Source organism: Microtus pennsylvanicus, chromosome Y (genome assembly GCF_037038515.1).
Source record: "Microtus pennsylvanicus isolate mMicPen1 chromosome Y, mMicPen1.hap1, whole genome shotgun sequence".
NCBI classification, from domain to species: domain Eukaryota; kingdom Metazoa; phylum Chordata; class Mammalia; order Rodentia; family Cricetidae; genus Microtus; species Microtus pennsylvanicus.
The window spans coordinates 6,594,356-6,608,903 of NC_134602.1; positions in this window are offsets into that span (position 1 = coordinate 6,594,356).

Below are 14,548 nucleotides of genomic sequence, written 5' to 3' on the forward strand. Positions count from 1 at the left end.
GTTGTTGGGTGTGGTAGTACACACCTGTAAACCCAACACATGGGAGGCAGAGGGAGATTGACCTCTGTACCTTCAAGGTGAGGTAGCACACGCCTTTAAGCCCAGTGCCTTGAAGGCAGAGACAAACAGATTTTGTGAGTTCAATGTGTAGTAGCATACACCTTTAATCCCAATGCCTGAAAGGCAGAGAGAGGCAGATCTCTGAGACTTCAAGACAGACAGGTATACAGAGTTATTCCAGGTCAAAGATACAGAGAACCTGTCTCAAAAGGCAAAAAATAAAAAGGAAAAATAAACAAAATAGAGGTTAAATTGAAGCGCACAAAGATGGAAAATTCACAGCGAATTTTGATATTGTATGCTATTATGTTCTTTTTGAATCATTTGAATTTTGAGGCAGTAGCAATAGCTGCTAAAAGATGTTTCTTTATAAAAGCTGCTGAAATAATCCAACATAGATATTTTGAAAATGCCTTGTCAATGAAAATTGGATCTAAGGACATGATGCTTTGGAAAGGAGTTTCTATTTTGTTTTCACAGAGGGTGATAGTCTGTGGATGCCTCTATCCTAATATGGTAGGATGGACCACGCCCTACATAAAGGTTGCTGTGAACACCTTTAAAAAATTGCTTCGCTCAACTGCCAACTGAGATAAATCAATAATGATGCCACCATTCAGCAGGAAGCATTTTGGAGAGAAAAAACTGCACCCACGTTCCCAAATATGGCTTATAAACGTTCTTTTACATTTAAAGTGGGATGTGACATAGATATGAATATTTGCATTAGTATAGATTTTGCTTTACTGATAGAGATTTTAGGTCAATTTTGTTATATGTATATGCATTTTTGATCTTAATTAAGGTATTGTGATTGTGTAGTTCATTTAAAAATATAATGTATATAGGTTATTAATGGATAATCATTAATAATAGTCAAGTTTGTAGTCATGTTAGTTAGATTTTCTAGCTACATAGATATATATATTTCAGTCAGATAGGCATTATTCATAACTCTCTAGACTACAAAATAGGCTATTTAATGTTTTAGTACCTTAGGGTTTTTCATGACAGTGAGACACTCTACTCTTGGCAGCACATATCTACTTCAGGAAGAAGATGGGCATCACAGAGGATCCTTATGGAGTTTGATAGCCATTTGGGGAAGAAACTGCTCTTGCCTGGATTGTTGCATAAACTGTACACAGAAAACACTCAGAGAGAGGTCTACTGAACTTGCCTAAAGGTGAGATGATCTTTTCGTGTTCCTGATTCAGGAAAGTGTCAGCAAAACATTCTTCAAGACAAGCAGATAGTGACTGCCTTTGCAATTTCCTGCTTCATGGAAATGTCTGCTGAAAACTATGGGCCTGTAGGCTGAGGATGGAAACACCAAAGGTACAGAGGAACTTTGGGTGACTGTCCAGGCAGCGAGATGTCTCTGTCATTTCTAGAGTTTGAAAATGGCTTACTTTTTGTTTGCTTAGGTAATACTGTATTATTCTGGAGTCTCTGATGGAGTTGAAGAATAGATAGATAGTTATAGTTTTCCATTGTTATGATAAAAGATAAAATAGATATAAATATTGTAACTGTAATTCTTGCTTGATAACTGTTTTGTTATATGTAATTTTGCTATGTTAAAGTTAAAGATTCCGTTCTTGTTTAAACAGAAATAGGAGTAATGATGGAGTATAGGTCATTGGTTAATTAAATAAAGAAACTGTTTGGCCTGAAAGGTTAGAACATAGGTGGGTGGAATAAACATAAGAGAATGCTGGGAGGAATAGGAATTGAGCTTAGAGATGCCATGCACCTCTCCCATGGGCAGAAATGGTAGCTCTGCACTCTGAGGCAGATGGCGATACAGCCAGCCACCAGGTCAGACATGCTAAATCTTTCCTTCTAAGCGCACCTCATGCTGCAACATACATTATTAGACATGGGTTAAGAGGCTGAAAATAATGGGGCAGGCAGTGTTGAAATGAATAGTTTTGTGTTGTTATTTCGGAGCATAACCTTACAAGGCGGCCCCATGGGGATGCAGCCCTGCTGCTCAAATTTCTACAATCAAGGGGGAAATGGAAGAAGGGAAGAAAGAAGAGAGAGAGACAAGGAAGAATGGATGAATTCAATCATTCCTTGGAAAAATGAGTGAACCAATGAATGAGGAGACCTAGTAGGAAAAAAATGTGCTGCATTCCCTCAGAGAGTCAGGTCAAATTAAGGATTGACAAGGTTTTCCACTAAGGAGGAGGCTTATTCCATTTTACCTTCTTTGTGCTCCAGGCCCACCCACAAGAGTGATGATGAAGACAGGGAGAAGAAGAGGAGAGTGTGTACCAGAATTCCCTGGTACAATTTCTCACCCAAATTGTAGCCAAATCACCTGACCTGGGACAGCTGATCTACATGCTGGACCCTAACTCCCAGTTTGACAACTCTAACATTTTAACCAAGTTTGTGAAGATGAAGGAACCAAAAATAGCCCAGTTACAGGATGGCAGGTTCCTTCCAGGATGGGAGTCAGACATCAGTACCATACTGGTATTTGGCGGTTTGATGGGTGTGTGGGGTCTTTGCCAGACTCCACCTAGCATCATGGATTCCCTACTTTACTGATATTATGGAGTTCGGTGCATTCATCATATGTGTGCATGTCACACACTAGTGGGCATCATATGTACATGTTTATCCTGTGTGTGGGTGAGTGTGTTCATGAGTTTTATAGCCCAAGTGAAGGGGTTAAATCAGCTCCCTTTAGAGGGCGGGGTTTGCCTCAGGCGAATCCCTGCCAATAAAGGGTGCGCGGAGAGGCGGCTCGCCCCTTTTTTGTTCCTCGCTACCTGTGCTACGCTGGAACTTTGTTTCAGTAAGTTTAACAATAAACTGGTAAATATTCTTTGATATCTGCATTGCCTTTATTTTGTGCGGGAACATCTGGTGCCTGCCCCGTGGGGCTTTGCCGAGAACCGGCCCCGAATCGGAGTCTCTTGCACCCCCGGTCACTGCGGCGGTCTCTCTGGGCGCGCGCGGAAGAAGTTGGGATTCTGAGCAGTCTCTCTGGGCGCGCGCTGAAACAGCTGAGATTCTGAGCGACTCGATTTTCCCTGCTGCTTGTTAGAGTATCAAGCAGTGAGTTTGATATTGACAGAGCCTTTTTAACAGCGCCTAAGCCTCTTTTCCGAGCCGCCCCGGCCAGATTTCCCGTGCCCGCCCGCCGGCGCGTGCGCTGCCTGTGTCTGCTGCTCCCCCTCCCACCGCCGCCAGCGCTCAGGTCACGTGACAGCGGCCTGAGAGCCCCGGCAAAAAATACTTATCAGCCTGGTGTCTGTTTCAATTTTGTTTTTGAGTCGTTTTATTTCAGATTTAGGACACGTGGATTCAACTGGACTCTTTCGCCACCACTGGCAGGAACCAGTTATTACAGGTAAGAGAACTTTTTCTTTTCTAAATAATGTCTGAGAACATGACCGCAGCCTATTTCAATAGTTCTTTTGAGTGCACCATTTGGGAGATCTTACAAGAGGTGTCTACCACACCACATATATGGATATTCCTGGGATTCTTAATTTTCCTTAGCACTATTTGGTTTGATAATAGGAAAATGATCAAATCTCTTAAGGCAGAGGTTGAACGTTTGAAAACTATTGAGAGCGACAACAATCTTCTCAAGAATCAGTTTGAAGTTCTCCAGGAAGAAAACAAATCTTTATTTAACATGACTTGGTTAACTGAGTAAAATCTAGAAAAAGTACAGGTTGATGTTAAGGAGAAATTCATTACTATGGAAGAAGGAACAGCTGAATTAGATCGTAAGTTTCAGCAGTCCCTTTCTGATGTTAAGGAGAAATTCATTACTATGGAAGAAGGAACAGCTGTATTAGATCGTAAGTTTCAGCAGTCCCTTTCTGATGTTAAGGAGAAATTCATTACTATGGAAGAAGGAACAGCTGAATTAGATCGTAAGTTTCAGCAGTCCCTTTCTGTAGGAACTGAAATGTTAACTGAGAGAATCAAAACTGCTGAATGTGACAATCGAATTTTGTCTAAAGCTTATGACAGATTGGCGGAAAGATTGTCAATACAAGAAGGCACGGTTTATGCCATAAAAATTATGTCCAAAGATGACAAGTTATCTCTACTGGACAAATTTCATACTCTAGAATCCTCAATGAAGGCTTTAGAACATAATTCTGGGCAGGAGATTCAGACATTACAAAAAGCAATGGTGAATAGAATTGAAAAGATTGAGGAATTTCTAAATTCTGATGAAGAAGAGCAAAGGGTAGAAAGGCAAATTTTAACTACATCTGTGGATAAATCCCTCCGGGAAAATTTTCACAAAGCTCTACCTACAGCTCTACATGCCTTTCCTGTAATAACAACAGAAAAGGTGGTTGGTTCCAGAAACCCTAGGGTCATCAACGAAGATACATGGGAGCCTGTCCGTATGAATGATCTCAAAGAAATTAAACAGGCCATCATGTCTTTTGGGATGCACTCCCCTTTTGTTAAAGAGATGCTAAATTCTTGGGCCACAACAAGCAAAGCAACCCCCTTGGACTGGCTCCAGCTGAGCTCCGCGGTCCTTGAGAGTAGACCGCAATTAAAATGGAAATGCTTATTCAGGCAAGAGGCTAGACTTTTAGAACAGCAGGAAAAGGCGAAGGGAATTGACGTTTCCCTAGATAAAATTCTAGGTGAAGGGCTCTTTTCAGACCCTCAGGAACAAGCTAATTTGGATGAAAACATACTCTCCATGTGTACTACAGCAGCCTTAAGGGCTTGGGACAGAGTACAAGACCCAGGACAGAGAATGGAATCATTTGTCACAGTTAAACAGGGTCAGAGAGAACCCTTTAGTGACTTTTTACAAAGATTAACTAAGGCTGTACAAATGGGGATACCTGACCCAGAAGCAAGACGTATAATAATTGAGTCTTTGGCTTACGAAAATGCTAATGTGGAATGCAAAAGGATCTTGAGGCCTTTAATGTTCAGATCAGCGTCCTTGGAAGAATGGGTCTTGCATACACTAGATGTTGACACATTTGACTATGGCACTGAAGCATGGGTAGAAGAAGCAATTTCCAATGGTAAAAGGAGACACCAGAATACCAAATGTTTTAATTGTGGCAAAATGGGTCATATGAAAAGGAATTGTAAACAACGGGTTTTCAGAAATAATAATATGTTATTTCTTCTAGAAATAACAGGAATAGAAGGAATCAGCCTTCAGGTTTATGTAGAATATGTGGGAAGGGCAGACACTGGACGAATGAATGCAGGTCTACAAGAGATAGACAAGGCAACCTGATACAGATGGGAAACGTTAGAGGGGGGGCCTCTCAGGCCCCCATGGCAAACATGGTTCAGACATTCCCAGTTTCTGCAGAGAACATGCCTCGTCAGGACAATTAGAAAGCCACATGCCTACTGTTACAAGCAATAGAAATCAGAAAGATGAGTTACGTGTGTTTTGGCAAACTTCTATAAATGATCAAAGACCTAAGCTGAGAGTGTGTGTAAATGGCATTTTTATTACTGGCCTACTGGACACAGGTGCTGATGTAAGTATCATTACCCCCAGAATCTTGGCATCTATATTGGCCTCTTCAGAATGTAAATGTTCAGCTCCTGGGAATTGGAACCCTATGTCGAGTAAGGCAGAGCACGAGATGGGTTGAATGTATAGGGCCTGAGGGACAAATAGGAAAATTAAGGCCTTATGTAGCCAATATTGCAATGAATTTATGGGGTCGTGACCTATTACAACAATGGAATACTCAAATTAACATTCCTGCTACTTCTAGAGCCCATATTTCTGAAAGGAATATTAAAAGTTATTACAAAAGGACAAAACCGGCCATTAGGGCTGTGCAGGAACAAGCAATTGATGTCCCTTCAGAAATACCAACAGCCTTGCCTCTAAAATGGTTGACTGAGAAACCAATATGGACAAAGCAATGGCCTTTAGCTGAGGAAAAGCTACAGGCTTTAGAACAGCTGGTACAAGAGCAACTAGATGCTGGACATATAGAAGAATCTACCAGCCCTTGGAATTCTCCTGTATTTGTGGTTAAGAAAAAATCAGGTAAATGGAGAATGGTGACAGATCTCAGGGCCATCAACAAGGTTATTCAACCTATGGGCCCTCTGCAATCTGGAATTCCGTTGCCCTCTTTATTACCAAAAGGATGGCCTCTCATAGTTATTGATTTAAAGGATTGTTTTTTCACTATACCTTTGCAAAAAGAAGATAGAGAAAAATTTGCCTTCACAGTGCCTACTTATAACAATTCTCAACCTTCGAGGAGGTACCACTGGACCGTCCTCCCCCAGGGTATGTTAAATAGCCCCTCCCTGTGCCAATATTTTGTGAACCAACCATTGCAAATAATACGCAAGAAATTTCCCAAATCTATTGTATACCATTACATGGACGACATATTGTTATCTGATTCAAACATAGATACCTTGAACAGACTGTTTGAAGAAATACAGATACTGTTACCTAAATGGGGATTGCAAATTGCTCCTGAAAAGATTCAGAAGGGAGATTCTGTTAATTATTTAGGTTATAGAATAGGTTTGCAAAAAATTAAGACACAGAAGGCACAAATTTGGAGAGATCGCTTACGGACTCTTAATGACTTTCAAAGACTGTTAGGAGACATTTCCAGTTTACGACCAACTATTGGGATAACACCTGATCTAATAATTCATTTGAACAAGACCTTGGATGGTGATAAAGATTTAAACAGTCCCAGAGAATTAACAGCTGAAGCAGAAAAGGAACTGACAAAATAAAGGCAATGCAGATATCAAAGAATATTTACTAGTTTATTGTTAAACATACTGAACCAAAGTTCCAGCGTAGCACAGGTAGCGAGGAACAAAAAAGGGGTGAGCCGCCTCTCTGCGCACCCTTTATTGGCAGGGATTCGCCTGAGGCAAACCCCGCCCTCTAAAGGGAGCTGATTTAACCCCTTCATCTCCCCCTTTTGTCTAAATAAGACACAACTAAACCAAATATAACTATAACAATAATAACAAATGATAAATATAACAAACAATATTGAGAGCAAAAGTTTTGCTAAAGAGTAACTACAATTAAATAATCTTCAACTCCATCAAAGGTCTGAGAAGGGAGTAAATATTACTTAACAAAAAAGAGATATCCAAAATGTGCAACAAATGACAGAGACAACTGACTGCCTGGGCAATCACAAAAAATCTCGTTTGCAATGTTGAGTCAACCAACTTTGGCTAAGGCCTAACATAACTGACATACCATTCTCAAATGCAAGGAACTTTCTTAGGATTATCCTACCCTGTCTTGGCAAGATAAGACAATCCTGTTTATATCTTAGTCAGTAGTTGAGGTATGGGTTTTTCTTAACCCAAAGGCCAGTTCTGCCAGGAAGACAAGCTCCCAGTGGAGTGTCTTTGGTGCTCAACGTTCTCTCGGGAGTAGAGTGGTGTTGCCAGGAGTAAATTGTGTCTCGATGGCACAGAATTCTAGGTTAGATTAAAGGCCATTTTCTACAGCTCTTCAAAGAGGCTGAAGATTATACTATCTATACTGAAAATAATCTCTATGTATCTAAAAGACCTGATTAGCCTAAAAATAATATGACAAACATGTAATTCTCAATACCTATCTAATTTGAAAACTAAGGGAATAAACAATTGTGCAATGTATGAAGACAATGATCTTCACCTGTAAACAATGTCATTACTTATCAAATGTAAACAATGTTATTACATAAATAGTACCAGAGGTAGAAATGTACATTGTGATATGATAGATGTATCCATACAATATAAGCATACTCTTATACCAAAATAGAGGTAGGAACACTCACATTCAATATTCAATATATCAATATACAAGAAACAGTACCAACATAATTTTCTAAAAACAGTAAGTCACAAATACCAATCATCCCATCAACCCAGTTAATCCCCCTTTTTTTTTATCCCTAATTACATACAATATCTCCCCATCCCCTCACTCCTAAACCAACCACTAAAAGATGTCCCTAACCCTGTGGGCAAACTCTGTTGGGAGAGGGGACGTCGTCCTCTTAGATTGCTTCTAGCTGACATGGGGGCGACGTTCTTCTTAGGGGCCCCTGTGAAAGCAAACGATGGTAAAATTCCCAAATTAACCTTTGACTTAAGAAAATTATAACTAGTCTCTGTGTGTTTTGAGAAGGTCCAGCCAGAGCGTTGTCAAAAATGTGCATCATATGAAATTGTCTCTTGCAGTTGGTACCAAAAAACAGGTCTAAAATTAGTGCTTAAAAAAAAAATTCATGACGTCATAAAAACCAGATTGAGTTGATGTTGTGGGGCCCCATCTTCATCCTGGAAACTTCAAAAATTACTGTAGGAAAATATGTTGCTTGTTATGGGAAATTTAAACATTAACAACAAGGACTTATACTGGCATATAAAGAAAGACACAGATGTGAGGGAAGGCAAAGAAAGTTTATCAAGTATAAAATTATTCTTATTCTGTCCCATTTCATGGCTCCTGACCTGAGACAGAAACTTTGAAATACCTCTTATCAACAGGCTTGGAATTGAAGAAGGACTGAGCCATAGTCCAACTCCAAAACCAGCTCTACACATTTATAAAGAAATGTTCAATAAAACATATAAATATATATATATATATATATATATATATATATATATATATATATAAAATCAATACTTACGATATGTATAGAATTTTATTGTTGATGTTTAATGGGTCGTAACTATTTTCCATCCATCAGTAATTAAATATTCAGGGTCCCTCAAATTCTTTGGAGATGAATATTTTCCTGTGGAGATAAGAAAAGAACCCTGCCCCCATCCTATTAGTAATCCTTACCATCTGTACGTCGGTCATCCTTGTGAATGAATTGTTATTTATCTTTTCCAAGTGACTTCCCTTCCTCAAACCGAACCTTTATTAATTTTGACGGTATCCATAATTTTTCCTCACCTGTGGAGATAAGAGCAAAACCCCTTCCCCAACGCAGCACATCTCCTGGCTTCCATTGTGAGGTCAGTACATCCTTGAAATAAACTGGTTGATTTAGTTCAGCAGACTTTTCCATTAACCAATGTCTTTCTGCAGCCGTCGTTCCCTTCTCGTTAGCGTTGAGAAAATTCAAGGTTAACAAAGCATTATGTAACCTATTTCTAGGGGTGTTTTCCACTCCTTTCTGTTTGTTCAACATATCCTTTATAGTTCGATTTGATCTTTCTATGACTGCTTGACCTGTAGGATTGTATGGTATACCTGTAACATGCTTGATATTGTAATGATCAAAAAACCGTTTCATCTTCCTAGAGACATAAGCAGGACCATTATCTGTCTTTATTTGTGTAGGTATACCCATGATAGCCATGACTTCTAATAAATGAGTGATTACTGAATCAGCTTTTTCTGAACCTAAAGCAGTTGCCCACTGAAAGCCTGAATAAGTGTCGATGGTGTGATGAACATACTTCAATTTGCCAAATTCTGCAAAGTGGAACACATCCATCTGCCAGATTTCATTTCTATGAGTGCCCTTTGGATTAACTCCTGCTGGCAGTGGTGTTTGGTTATAGAAAGAGCAGGTAGGGCATTTCTTCACAATCTCCTTAGCTTGTTGCCATGTAATAGAAAACTCTTTCTTCAAAACTTTGCTATTAACATGATGTTTTTTATGAAATTCAGAGGCTTGAAGCACACTACCAATCAATAATTGATCAATTTCTGCATTACCTTGTGCTAGAGGACCTGGCAGACCCGTATGGGATCGGATGTGTGTTATGTACATAGGGCAAAGCCGGTTCCTTACAGGATGGGACTCAGACATCAGTACCATACTGGTATTTGGCAGTTTGATGGGTGTGTGGGGTCTTTGCCAGACTCCACCTAGCATCATGGATTCCCTACTTTACTGATATTATGGAGTTCGGTGCATTCATCATATGTGTGCATGTCACACACTAGTGGGCATCATATGTACATGTTTATCCTGTGTGTGGGTGAGTGTGTTCATGAGTTTTATAGCCCAAGTACTACAGAACATGATCAATGAAAGGGAACACTGTTTTCCAGATATGGCAGGGCAATTATTTAAATGAACTGACAAGGGTTGGATGGCATGGATAAGACCTATGAGAGTTCAAGGCATACCGAATCCAGGCATGACAAAGTAGGTGGCTGACAGAATTCTGGCAAAACTAAGTAGGTAGCTTGATGTCCAACTTACTGGAGAAGAGCAACTGAGCGGAGACACTTTTCACTAAGCAACATGCTCTAGTGGAGATCAAACATCCTTTGACTTACAGCCAGTACGAATTAACCCTTTCATCAAATGAAACCTAATTTTCTCTGATTTTGAGTATACATTTGTGTCCCTTCCTGATTAATCTACTCTTTATCCTCTTAAGTCCCAATACCTCACGCTGATAGCGGTCACATCTTTTCATTTGACATGGTTTTCCCTCAAGCTTCATACCGCCCCGAGATCATACAACTTTTTGTCCCCTCTCCACTGCTTCCTTGACAGCCATCTTGTCCTTTACCACACCACGCATCCCCAGTCCTTTACTCTCCAAGGGGAAAAGACCATAAATCCTGCTTTGTTTTGAGGCATGTATTTCTGTGATGCCCAATCCACCAAACACAATCCATCATTGACCAAATAACACAACATGTTAACAAATTTTTATTCTTTGAGAAAGAATAATCCATTGGAAAAGATACCAGCATTCATAGAAGACCTGAGGTATCTCTGAAAAAACACATTCCCAAAGAGAGCATTAAGTCTGCCCCTCAAAATTTGAGAATTTCACTTTAACAGATCTTCACCAAATCATAGACATAGATATGGAAGTCATTATCAAACTTGATGAAATACACAGAAGGTTTGTTGGGAACTTGGCAAATAATTTTACCTATCTCTTGGGTTCCATCTTTTTTGTTGTACTGCACTCTTTAGACCTCCAAGGAATCCCTGCCTAATTCCAAAGTCACCTCTACTGGAGGACATTCAGGCGTGATGTGGAGGTTGCCTTCAATGGAATCATCATGATGGTGGTAAAGGTACAGGACCGGATCATTCTCGTTGACAATGTAGAAACAGGTCGTTATGGTCTGCACCTCATCTGGGACCACGCCACTCCACTCTTCCTTAGAGCCTGGCATGATGTGGAGGTTGCCTTCCAGGTAGTCATCCAGGAGGTGGTAAATGTACAAGACCGGATCTTTCTTGTAGGTAATATAAAACCAGGTCTTCATGATTGGCACCTCTTCTAGGACCATCCCGTTCCAGTCATTCTTAGAGCCATTTGTGCCCATGAATGTATGTTTCACTGCTCTGCCAACTATGGTGTTTGAGAGATGAGTGTCTGTCACCTGAGGAAATGGCACATTATTAGGCAGGATTTTCAGGTTTAAAATCCTTTCATCACTATGAAGCTCCAAGCCATAGACACAATCAATCCCATCATATTTCAACAAATAGAGAGAGGGATATGTTGGCAGTTGATCTAGAATGATGGCTTTCCAATGGGTGACTGGTTCATTGGCTTCCTTCCAGCCATGAGAAATTCTGCGGCCAACAATATTCTCCAAGGCCTCAAAAGGCTTACTAAGTTTTTGCTTCTGGAGCGATGGCCCATTTTTCTTCTGGAGATGTGGCATGCAACTCATACTGAGAGGCATCTTCATCATGGCGGGAGACTTTCTGAGATAGGCCACAGCACTCCTGTTCCACTGTCTCTTGTCTCTGTTTCTGTGCTTGGGCTTCATAGCTGCCAATCTCTGCATAGGAAGAACTCTTCAGTTTAAATCAGACACAAAGTGGTTTCCTCCACCATAAGTGCCTGCAAGGATAAGAAGGTGAGCATGTGAGGTCAAGGCTCTTTTTAGGAATAACTTTGGAGCAGGTGAAAAAGGCAGGGCTGAATAGATTTGGATACCTAAATGGAATATGTTCTTAAGAAATTAATAGGAAAATTATCAAACTCTTGTCTACAGCTCAGTATATGTGTATCAGAGACATATTCCTGCTGCAAAATGCAATTGACCTCTACTGAGAAACCTACTTCCTGACTTACTATATCAATGAGAGAGGAAGTTATGCCTATACCTAAAGTGAGAAAGAAATATCTGAACAGATGGCAAAGAATTCAAAGAACAGCCACTCCTCTCCTTACCACTCAAGCTACTGGATAGTTGGCTGATCTATAACCACCTGCCCAAGGTCATGGCACTCCAGTCCACTGGCTCTCTCTATTGTGTCTCCTGATCCAGATCCAGGTTGATTACATAAAGATATTCTGTATCTTCATTAGAGAAGTGAGTACTGTGAGTCAAACTGCCAAAAGAAAGAAACATTAATCTGTGCAACAGCACCTATTAGAAATAATTATCTTTTAAAACACATATGGACAAAGAGGATCTTTGCCATTTAAGTGGACTGAGGAATTGGACATTTTTAGCAAAGATAGAGTGGGGAGAATACCCGACATTAACCGTCCCCCAGCTATCAAATATAGGAGCTGTTAACGACATAAATTTTGGACCCAGAGCAGATTTGAAAGAAACCTTTCTTTGACTACAGAGGTTAGTTGCTTCCTAAACATATTTAGCAAAAGAAAATATCTTGGCTCTCTAGATTCTCACTTCTGGAAATTCGATTGAACAGTTGTGGAGCCCAAGAGCTGAACTGACCTCCTCAGCCACCGTGAAGATAGTAAGCCCACCTTCACAGAAGACTAGTGCTTCATTTGGAACAGAGTTGCCACCCCAACCAAAGCTTTGTGACATCATCAAGGCTCTACTTATGTCATAAAACTCCTCCTAGCCAGGTTTCTTCCCTACTAACCCCCAGAAATATCCAGCATACATGTCCTAAAATGCTGCTCATACAGCCCCATGAAGACCCAAAATAAAAACCCCAATCTTCTTCCCAATTACTTGAGTCATATTTTCCAAGTAACTCAACCCCTTTATGTGTTTTTTTTCTGTAAAATAATTTTTGGTCTGAGTCAACAACTCACATGAATGTTTTTTTTCCTATCTCCAATGTCCTCATTGGTTATTTTCTATTACTTCATAATAATAATTATCAAACTTTCCACTTCTCTTCCTCCTCCCACATTCTTCTTGCTCCGCAAATAAACCTCTCCACTCAAACACCAGTCCAAATAGAGGGGAGGGTACTTTGAGCTGTTGGAAGTCCAAGCCCACCCTTCATCCATCCAGATTTAGCAAGGTATGCATCCACAAAAAATATGATCACAAAAAGCGAGAGTATGATATGCAGACAATTGCAAGTGCCATTATCTTTGGCTTCTCCGTCTGCCCCAATTGTCAGCCACATTCAGAGCCTCCAGTTTGATCCCATGTTCTTTCATTCCCATGTCACTGGATTAGTTGAAATCCCCTTAGTTCAGGCACAGTGTCTCATAGTGTGGACCAAGCCCTTATATTCCTGACATCCTTGCTCTTTTTCTCCATCCATCTGCTCTTCCACTGGAGCTTGGAAGCTCCATCTAGGTTTCTGATTTTGACCCTGACTTGATCTTCATCATTTGCCAAACAAAAGTTCCATGGTGGTTTTCAAGATAGTCAGTCATCAGTCTGACTATGGGACAAGGCACACATAGTTCCTAGGGACATGTCACAGTGCGGTCAACTTCTCCTCCATGCTTAAGGACCTAGAGAGGGTCACCCTATGGCCTTCTGAGAACCACTCGAGAGATATCGATCTTGACATCCCCAGAATGGCCCCATAAATTGAGATATCATCAGTGTATGTGCATTAACTTGTGTGTATATGTGTGTGTGTATTTAAATCACAATAACAAATGGATTGTAATATTGAAGTTTCTTCTCATCTTGAGAAGAATATTTGCTACAGAAACACTCTCACAGTAATAGTGAGAGTGTAAACTATCTAAGAAAGGAGAAATAACTGGAGGAATCCCCCAGGAGTTAGGCTCAGTGTCCCAGTAATTACGCCCAAGGAAAGTCAATGAACTCAGTGATGGAAGATAAAACCCAGCCTAAATAAAACCCTAAATCATTTAGGTGGAACATGAGATACTCTTACAACAGTTACAAGATGTCTAAAATGCCTGGACTGGAACATAAGGGGAACACAATGACGTGGAGCTGAGAGTGCATGGCAAAACTGATTGGATCTGGCAAAAATTATGTAAGCATACCAAGGAAACCACCAGTGGGACAAAACCCTAAGAAATCTGTATGACAACATATCATGTTGAACATAATGAGATTTATAGACAAAGGAAAGATCTTAATTATGTCACTGTCACACAGGTGATGATGAACCAGTTCCATCGTAGAGTGACTCCCTGCTGTGTTTAAGATAACCTGTCAATTCTGTCTATTCAGTTACAAGGAAATTTGCATTAATTGCACAGATTAACTACAGCATCATTTACTGCACAATCAAAGGCAAGGCAAAGAAATCATAGACATGTTGTTGAATGCTGATGATGTTATTGGGAGTTTTGA